The sequence below is a fragment of the Schistocerca gregaria genome, chromosome 8 (assembly GCF_023897955.1).
Source record: "Schistocerca gregaria isolate iqSchGreg1 chromosome 8, iqSchGreg1.2, whole genome shotgun sequence".
In the NCBI taxonomy this organism is placed as follows: Eukaryota; Metazoa; Arthropoda; class Insecta; order Orthoptera; family Acrididae; genus Schistocerca; species Schistocerca gregaria.
The window spans coordinates 311,890,351-311,900,064 of record NC_064927.1 but is presented as its reverse complement, the minus strand read 5'-3'; the positions used below and the strand labels follow the sequence as shown (position 1 = coordinate 311,900,064).

Here is a 9,714-nt window from a genome sequence, read left to right as displayed (position 1 = left end):
TTCACGACCGAGAGAAGCGGCGTTTGCGTAGAGTTGTCAGTGCTAACGAAGAAGCAGCACTGCGTGAAAAGAAATCAATATGGGACGTACGACGAACGAACGTACACTTTAGAACAGTGCGGCAAAATTTGGCAATAATGGGCTACGGCAACAGACGACCAATAAGGGTGCCTTTGCTAACAGTGCGACATCACCTGCAGCACCTCTCTTGTGCTCGTGACCATAACTGTTGGACCCTAAACGACTGGAAAATGGTACCCATGTCAGATGGGTCCCGAGTTCAGTTGGTAAAAGTTGATGGTAGGATTCGATGTGGCACAGACCACACGAAGCCATGGACTCAAATTCTCAACAAACCACTGTGCAAGCTAATGGTGGCTCCACACTGGTGTGGGCTGTGTTTGCATGGACTGAACTGCATCCTCTGGTCCAATTGAACCGATAATTGTCTGAAAATGGTTATGTGCGGCTATTTGGAGACCATCTGCAGCCATTCATGGACTTCATGTTCCCAAACGACTAGGCAAATTTAATGGATGCCAATGCACCATATTACTGTCCCGAAATTGTTCGCGATTGGTTTGAAGAACATTCTCGACATTTAGAAAGAATGATTTGGCCACCCGGATTGCCCGACGTGAACTCCATCGAACATTTATGGGACATAATCGAAAAGTCAGTTCGTGCACAAAATCCTGCGCCGGCAACACTTTCAAATTACGGACGTTTGCAGAGGGAGCATGGCTGAGTATTTCTGCAAGGGACTGCCAATGGCATGTTGAGTCCATACTACGTCCAGTTGCTACGCTGCGGCGGGCAAAATGAGGTCTGACAAGGTATTGGGAAGATCCCACGGCTTTTGTCACGTCAATGTATGTAACCAATACAAAAGTATAAGCACCTTGTCGTTCGTTAGCAGTGAAGTCAGTAGCGCGACATGTTCCAGCTGTGTTCTTATGTTGTTCCATCTGTAGGTGGAGGGTCAATGGGGACGACAAGGCAGCGAGGTATAACAACAAGGGCGTCTCCTTTTGGCGACCGTCAGCGTCTTTCTCGTGATATTTAGATGTGAACTTAGTAGCCTCGTTGGGTCTTCGTTGAGTTCGCATACCTTTCCTCTCCGCCTTTTGTGACATTTGGTAACGTTTCAAAAATGGCTGGTTCAAATGGCTCTGACCACTATGGCACTCAACATCTGAGGTCATCAATTCCCTAGAGCTTAGAACTACTTAAACCTAACTAACCTAAGGACATCACACACATCCATTCCCGAGGCAGGATTCGAACCTCCGACTATAGCAGCAGCGCTCTTCCGGACTGAAGCGCCTAGAACCGCTCGGCCACAACGGCCGGCTTGCAACGTGTCCAAAAGCAGTTCCTATACAGCGCAAGTTATACCCAGCTTTCAAAGGCTGTCATGCAGCAATAGGAGGAAATCAGAAACACTATCAGAACGCAGGGTGGCCTTGTTCTTATCATGGGTTGCTCTGGTAGAGGAACTACACGGTATGTTTTCTTCTGTGCTTCTACTCCTGTGTTTGAGGGCTCCAAAACAATTTCCAGGACGCTAAACGTGTTTTCAGAGCGCCATATTGGCCAATGCTCACACGGGCTACCGTGCCGTACAGTAGAATGTACACTGAAAACAGAAATTTCTGTTTAGTCTGTTGTTTATGCCACTAGACACGCACTTTGCTAAGAAACCTAAAGTTGCATGATCATGAATTCCAGTTAAGTTTCAAAAGTTTGTTCAGAAAAAAACAGTATGTGGGAAAATTATACGGGAGCTTTATCCTTAGTCACGGACCTGGCAATCGTAGAATACATGGCACCGCGAAATGCAGTGGTCTTCTGTGTTGTCAAAGACAGCCCAACACACTACTGGGCTGATGGTGACAATTGTTTTGTTAATTAATATTCAAACTGTCTTACGTTCGATCCCAGCTTGCCCGAGAAATCTTATTTGTCATTGGTCACTTCTTTCATCTTTGGTAATGTAAAAAAAAGAAGAGTGAGATCGTGGTTCGGAGCCCCCGTTAAACTGTAAGTTATCATATACCTGGCTGATTCATCAGTTCAGGAGTCGGAGAAAAACAACTGTATACTACCTCCAACAGAACCATGCCTAATTAAGCACTGTGGTACTTAACCAATCTTCTCGTTGATTACAGCTTCATCTTCCACAATGAGACGATAAAAGATAAGGGATAGCGTTATACACATATACAAATGGCGTTAGAATCGTGTACGCAAAATATAAAAGGGCAGTGCATTGGCGGAGCTGTCATTTGTACTCAGGTAATTCATGTGATAGCCAACGGCCTCGCCGCAGTGGTAATACCGGTGCCCATCAGATCACCGGAGTTAAGCGCTGTCGGGCTGGGCTAGCACTTGGATGGGTGACCATCCGGTATGCCGAGCGCTGTTGGCAACCGGGGTGCACTCAGCCCTTGTGAGGCAACCTGAGGAGCTACTTGGTTGAGAAGTAGCGGCTTCGGTCTCGGAAACTGACATACGGCCGGGAGAGCGGTGTGCTGACCACATGCGGCCGGCCAGTGTGACCGAGCGGTTCCAGGCGCTACAGTCTGAAACCGCGCGACCGCTACGCTCGCAGGTTCGAATCCTGCTTTGGGCATGGTTGTGTGTGATGTCCTTACGTTATTTAGGTTTAAGCAGTTCTAAGTTCTAGAGGACTGCTGACCTCAGCAGTTAAGTCACCATATCCGCATCCAATGACGGCTATGGGCTGAGGATGACACGGCGGCCGGTCGGTTCCTCTGGACCTTCATGGACTGTTCGGGAGGAGTTTAGTTTTAGTTTTTAATTCATGTGAAAAGGTTTCCGACGTGATTATGGTCGCACGTCGGGAATTAACAGACTCTGAACGCGGAATAGCAGTTCGGGCTAGACGAAAGGGACGCTCCATTTCGGAAATCGTTAGGGAATTCAGTATTCTGAGCTCCACAGTGCCAAGAGAGTGTGAGAATACCAAATTTCAGGCATTAACTTTCACCGAGGACACCGCAGTGCCCGACGGCCTGAACTTAACGACCGAGAACAGCGACTTTTCATTAGAGTTGACAGTGCTAATAGACAAGCAACACTGCGTGAAATAATCGGAGCAACCAAAGCGGGACTTACGGCGATCATATCGGTTAGAACAAAGCGGCGAAATTATCATTTGTGGGCTATGGCAGCAGACGACCGATGCGAGCGCCATTGCTAACAGCACGACATCGCCTGCAGCGCCTCTCCTGCGCCCGTGACCATATCGGTTGGACCATAGAGGACTGGAAAACCCCTGGTCAGAAGAGTCCCGACTACAGTTGGTAAGAGCTGTGGTAGGGTTTCTTGTGTGGCGCAGACCTCACGAAGCCACGAACCCGACTTGTCAACAAGGCACTGTGCAAGCTGGCGATGACTCCATAATGATGTGGGCTGTGTTTAAGTGGAATGGACTGGGTCCAACTGAACCGATCACTGACCGGTTGTGTTCAACTGCTTGGAAACCATTTTCAGCCATTCATGGACTTCATGTTCCCAGACAACGATGTCAGGTCACGGGACCACAATTATTCGCATTTGGTTTGATGGAAATTGTGGACCGACATGATCCTATTTGACATTTATGAGACATAATCGAGAGCAAGGACAACATACTCACAGGCAACAAAAAATGTGTGTGAAATCTTATGGGACTTAACTGCTAAGGTCATCAGTACCTAAGCTTACACACTACTTAACCTAAATTATCCTAAGGACAAACACACACACCCATGCCCGAGGGAGGACTCGAACCTCCGCCGGGACCAGGCGCACAGTCCATGATTGCAGCGCCTTAGACCGCCCGGCTCACGGGCAACACTTTCGCAATTATGAACGGCTATAGAGGCAGCAAGGCTCAGTATTTCTGCTTGCCCTATATATAAAGGCTAATAAATCTAAATAGATAAACTTTAATAGAAAAATACTCTTGGTAACATACAATGCCCACAATATCAGCCAGAAGCTCCAACAGTTCATTCGTACAGGAGACAGGAGATCGAATTAAGATGTGTGAGTGCCACGTCGTGTTGCTGTAATACGCCGGGCAAAAGAAGGTGCGACACGAGGTTAGAAGGTATACCATGAATTTTTGTCACCTCAGTTATGTTATATACAGAGTACGTAAGGCTATAACATAAAATTCAATGTGTCTGATCCTCTCTGACCAGGACGAAAAGCCAAATAAGAAAAAAGTGAACGGATGAAATCTGGAAGGGACAAATGATCTAAACGGTATGCAGCTGGATTGCAATATTTAATGGTTGGAATTGGTAAGATGGGGTTAGAAGAGGAGTGGTAGGTGTAAAGAGGGAAAAAGAACGAAAGAGTAAGTGTGTGTGCATGTGTGTGTGTCGGAGAGAGAGAGAGAGAGAGAGAGACGTAGTGTTTGTGCGACACAGCCTGTTTATTTTGTTTCTGCGGTGTACATTTTTTGCGTAGGTCACATCCACACATTTTCGTCGAACAGCTCTGCAGTCTGCTCGATAGTAAACTATTTTCATCTTGACCTACAACGGCACTGTTTCCTCTGTGTGTCATTACGTCAGAGAAAATAACACAGAGATCATCAATTCTGAAGTAACCAGGTTACATCAGTTTACTGCTCAGCAAGCCAATTAATTCTCAGCTTTTTGCGTTTTGTACATTCCTAAACAAACGGTACTGTCATCAAAACATTTTTTGAACGCAGTGCAGCTGTCGCTGTCGCTTCTGTGGACATAACTGATGCGTACGTAATGAAAGATGAGAACACACATATATGAATATTTTTATTGTTATTTCTACACTTTTTTACCGTACTCTTTTATAAAAAGACGGAAGCGTGATTCACTTGTAGTGAAAGAAATGCTCATACAACACCAACAATGAGTAAAGACAGCTAAACGTTACTTTATATTATTATTTGAAATGTGTATTTCACACAAATAGGCGCATAAAGATTTACAATGCCTAGACATTTTTAGGTTAGCTCCACAGTTTTAAACTGTGTTCATAAATGCAATGCTATTCTTTATAATCTTGTATTCATGGGGCTAGTTATTCCAAGAATAGTCAACAGATTTGTGTCGAGTTTACATGGTGACTTGTTCTGGGGTTTCTATTGTCTTATGGCAGTATTTTCTTTGTGAACCGTAGATTGTGATGTTAGTACTGGTGCTGAGACATCTTAATTCGATCTCCTGTCTCCTGTATGAATGAACTGTTGGAGCTTCTGGCTGATATTGTGGGCATTGTATGTTACCAAGAGTATTTTTCTATTAAAGTTTATCTATTTAGATTTATTAGTCTTTTTACATAGGGGAAGCAGTGACGCTTAATAGCAGCTGTTTCTCATTTATACCTTTAAATATCTGAAATGTCTGTAGGCTATGGTCACAGCTCAGTAAATTTATTGACCAGTCACGGATGCAGCCTTCACAAATTTTGCTGTGTGAATTTTCAGTTGAAGAATTTTAGAGCAACTTGTTTACCGCAAATTCCGTATTTACTTTTCACAAGTTAATAATACTAATGAAATAAGTGAAAAGATGGACACAATCACGGCACACATGTTTAAACTAGATGTTGCCCCTTGCGGGGCACGTCCGGCCACCTTGGTGCAGGTCTTATTACATTCGACGCCACACTGGGCGACATGCGCGCCGGATGGGTATGAAATGATGATGACAACACAACACAGAGTCCCTAAGCACAGAAAATCTCCGATCCAGCCGGGAATCGAACCCGGGCCCGTAGGTCGCAATCCATTACGCTGATCACTCAGCTATCCCTATGACATCGTCGGAAATGCTGGAGTATCACGCTAGCGTCAGGTTGTCCACCCAACACAAGTTTTTAACAACAACGGTACCTACTAGTAGACCTATACACTATGTGATCAAAAGTATCCGGACAGCCCCAGAAACATACGATTTTTCTTATTAGGTACATTGTGCTGCCACCTACTGCCAGGTACTCCATATCAGCGACCTCAGTAGTCATTAGGCATCGTGACAGGGCAGAATGGGGCGCTCCATAGAACTCACGGACACGTGGTCAGGTGATTGGGTGTCAATTGTGTCATACGTCTGTACGCGATATTTCCACGCTCCTAGACATCCCTAAGTCCACTGTTTCTGATGTGATAATGCAGTGGAAACGTGAAGGGACACGTACAGCACGAAAGTGTACAGGCCGACCTCGTCTGTTGACTTACAGAGACCGTCGACAGTTGAAGAGGGTGGTAATGTGTAACAGGCACATATCTATCCAGACCATCACACAGAAATTCCAAACTGCATCAGGATCCACATCAAGTACTGTGACGGTTAGGCGGGAGGTGAGAAAACGGATTTCATGGTCCAGCGGCTGCTCATAGGCCACACATCACGACGGTAAATGACAAACGATGCCTTGCTTGGCGTAAGCAGCGTAAACATTGGACGATTGAACAGTGGAAAAACGTTGTGTGGAATGACGAATCACGGTATACAATGTGGCGATCCGATGACAGGGTGTGGGTATGGCGAATGCCCGGTAAATGTCATCTGCCAGCGTGTGTAGTGCCAACAGTAAAATTCGGAAGTGGCGGTATTATGGTGTGGTCGTGTTTTTCATGGAGGGGGCTTGCATCCCTTTTTGATTTGCGTGGCACAATCACAGCACAAGTCTACATTTATGTTTTAAGCACCTTCTTGCTTCCCACTGTTGAAGAGCAATTCGGTCATGTCGATTGCATCTTTCAACACTATCGAGCAACTGTTCATAATGCACGACCTGTGGCGCAGTGGTTACACGACAATAGCGTCCCTGTAATGGACTGGCCTGAACAGATCCTTGACCTGAATCCTACAGAACACTTTTGGGATATTTTAGGACGCCGACTTCGTGCCAGGCCTCGCCGACCGACATTGATACCTCTCCTCAGTGCAGCACTCCGTGAAGAATGGGCTGCCATTCCCCAAGAAAACTTCCAGCACCTGGTTGAACATATGCCTGCGAGAATGGAAGCTGTCATTAAGGCTAAGGGTGAACCAACAGCATATTGAATTCCAGCATTACCGATGGAGGGCGCCACGAACTTGTAAGTCATTTTCAGCCAGGTGCCCGGATACTTTTGATCACAGTGTAGCTTCTGTCTCGGATACACTGGGTGCCATTCTCTCTGAAGATAAGGTGACTCATCTAAGATAGGCCACATCAACTATACGAAATGCGGTATAAGCAACACTTAATTCAGGTACAGTATGTATTTTTATCTGTGCTGAACCAAAGATTCTCAAAGACTGTAATGCCTACAGAAACTAAACACTGTTTCTTATTTGTCTCTTTGATAGTCATGCATCAATCGTGTACTGCATGCGCCCATTTTTATGTATCGACATAGATGCCTTGGGTTAGGAATCTATGGGGCAATGAGAAATTATTTTATACTTTTTAGTCCCATTTAAAAATGTGTTATATTAAAAATTTACTTTTATTTAAATAATTACTTCATTTTTAGTTTCGAGAACCACATGTTTCAACGTCCTCGTGATAGAGGGGAAAACAAACACCACTCTCTTCTTGATAAACGGATACATTAGACTGCAACAGGTGCACTACTTTCAACCACTCATTAGTGATGTTACTTGTAAAAGGCGTTCCAAAGTGGCGTTTGTAACACAAGGCATGTTAAGCAGATACATATAGAGTTCTTGTGAATTGTTGTGTCGTCGTGAGAAAATCCAAGTAGAGTTCGCATTAGTAATTGTAGTTTTCAACTGTGCGGACTATCTCAAGCCTGATTGTATCGAAGTGGCGTCAAGAGAGATGCAGTGCGGAAGACCACGCGATACCAAGTGACCTGACAGTAGTATCTGACTGGTGCCGTGAATTCTACGCTGCAAGTATATTACCGGACGGCAGTGTCACATGACGACATGTGGCCGCGTTTTGTAACGCCAGCAACAGGATAGCGTGGCTGTGCAGGCAGTGACTGCCTCGTGCGGAGTGTGCTGCGCCAGGAAACGCCTGGTTGCGCTGGCGTTTCACGCTGGAAATTGACGTCACGTGACCATAGCCACTCTGTTTCAGGGGACAGCTGGCTGCGCGGCTTCTGCCATCCAGAAAATATCTGCTAACATGTGCTACACTCGTCTATTCCCATATCACATCTCATTTCGCTTGCTTTCTCTTATTTTTTCTTTGTTGTTTTATATTTGCTGCTGGGATTTGTTTATTTTATACATAGTTAACGCTATTAAAGAGATGAATGCAACTAGCAGGATCAAAATATTTAGACTGCAGTAGTTATTCGGAGACTAAGGGGCTTGCACGGACAGAGTAGTGTGGAGAGCTGCATCAAACCAGTCTTTGGATGAAAATCACAATAACAACAATGTTATGGTGATGACACTGTTTAAATAGTTTGCTATTCCTTGACCATTACGTTAGTTTTAAAAAACGATAGTTTACATAATGTAAATACACGGTAAAGGTAGAATACCTAAACTCTTAATCAGGGGCTTCCAGGAGTCTCTAGGTTTAAATCCTTTTTGCTACAAATGACCTTTTTTGTATTCTGAAAACTCTTAGTTGTTTCCAAATTACCCCAGAATGTGCCCCATAGTTAAAGTGGGAAAGAACGTAGACATAATAGGCAGGCCTACTCATACTTGTTTTTAATGTAACATCCATATTTTCAATAATGTTGAAGCTGATGCTAATTTACAGTTTACGTCATGGTACATATCAAGCTATTAAAAGTGCTTTTATCCTTCACAGATAAGGAACCGTTATAAGTCAAGAACACTTGCTTGCATGCTGCACGTTGTTCTGTTAAAATTTTCTTCCTTGCATTAGTCTCTGTGGAAACTATATGTACACTAACGTATTTCTGTGGCAAAATAAAACAACCATAGCTATCAAAGAAATACTGAAGACGTGACATTTTTTACAAAAGTAATTGAGTTACCATTTTACGCTAAAAATGTGTTATTCCAAAAGCAAACAAAAGTTTGTTGATCATTATCGAAAAGACCGATGTACACAGACATGACTCTGCACATGGTAGTAATCTAGTTTTCGCATTTAGTGAATAAATCTTAATAGTTTTACCTTCTTTGGGATGAACATGTCAACGAACTACCTTTATCAATGATACAGACGCCTAGAAAAACATGAGTGTTTCGTGTCATACATCAAGCGGTAACAGAGAAGTGTTTATGAAATTTGAGGGTTTTTACTTGGGTTATGCAAACGATTACGTAAAAGTAAATTATGGGCATAGAATAATAATTACGTTTAAAATAGTTTTATTTAAAGAAATCCTCGGTGTGCCAGCACCGTGTGGTATGGTATTGTTGTATTAATTTTGTGCGAGAAAGGCTTCAGTACTGTAATACGTTTCTCAATATTGAATGCATTTGATAATTAACTTGACGACTCACGTTCGAACAAATGTTGACTACTGTTTAATCTTGAGTCTACTTCTACAACGGGGTCACACACATTGTGTTACAAAATTAGCAACCACACGCTTTCTTTCTGTCAGCCGAAAGTTCTTAACCACGACTGAAACGTAATTAGCACCACATTTGTTTACTTTAATAGCACTCAGCCATTGCAGTATAGTCGCTAATTGGTTTAATATGTATGGATAACTGAGGGATAAAAATGAGGACAAGTTCACAAATTGTGTAGCTTCGA

At 43.8% G+C, this 9,714-nt stretch overlaps 1 pseudogene; it reads left to right on the top strand.

Moving 5' to 3' along the window:
- Positions 1-2,313: 2,313 nt before the first annotated feature.
- Positions 2,314-2,431, top strand: LOC126285467 (5S ribosomal RNA; annotated as a pseudogene).
- The last annotated feature ends 7,283 nt before the right edge of the window (positions 2,432-9,714 follow it).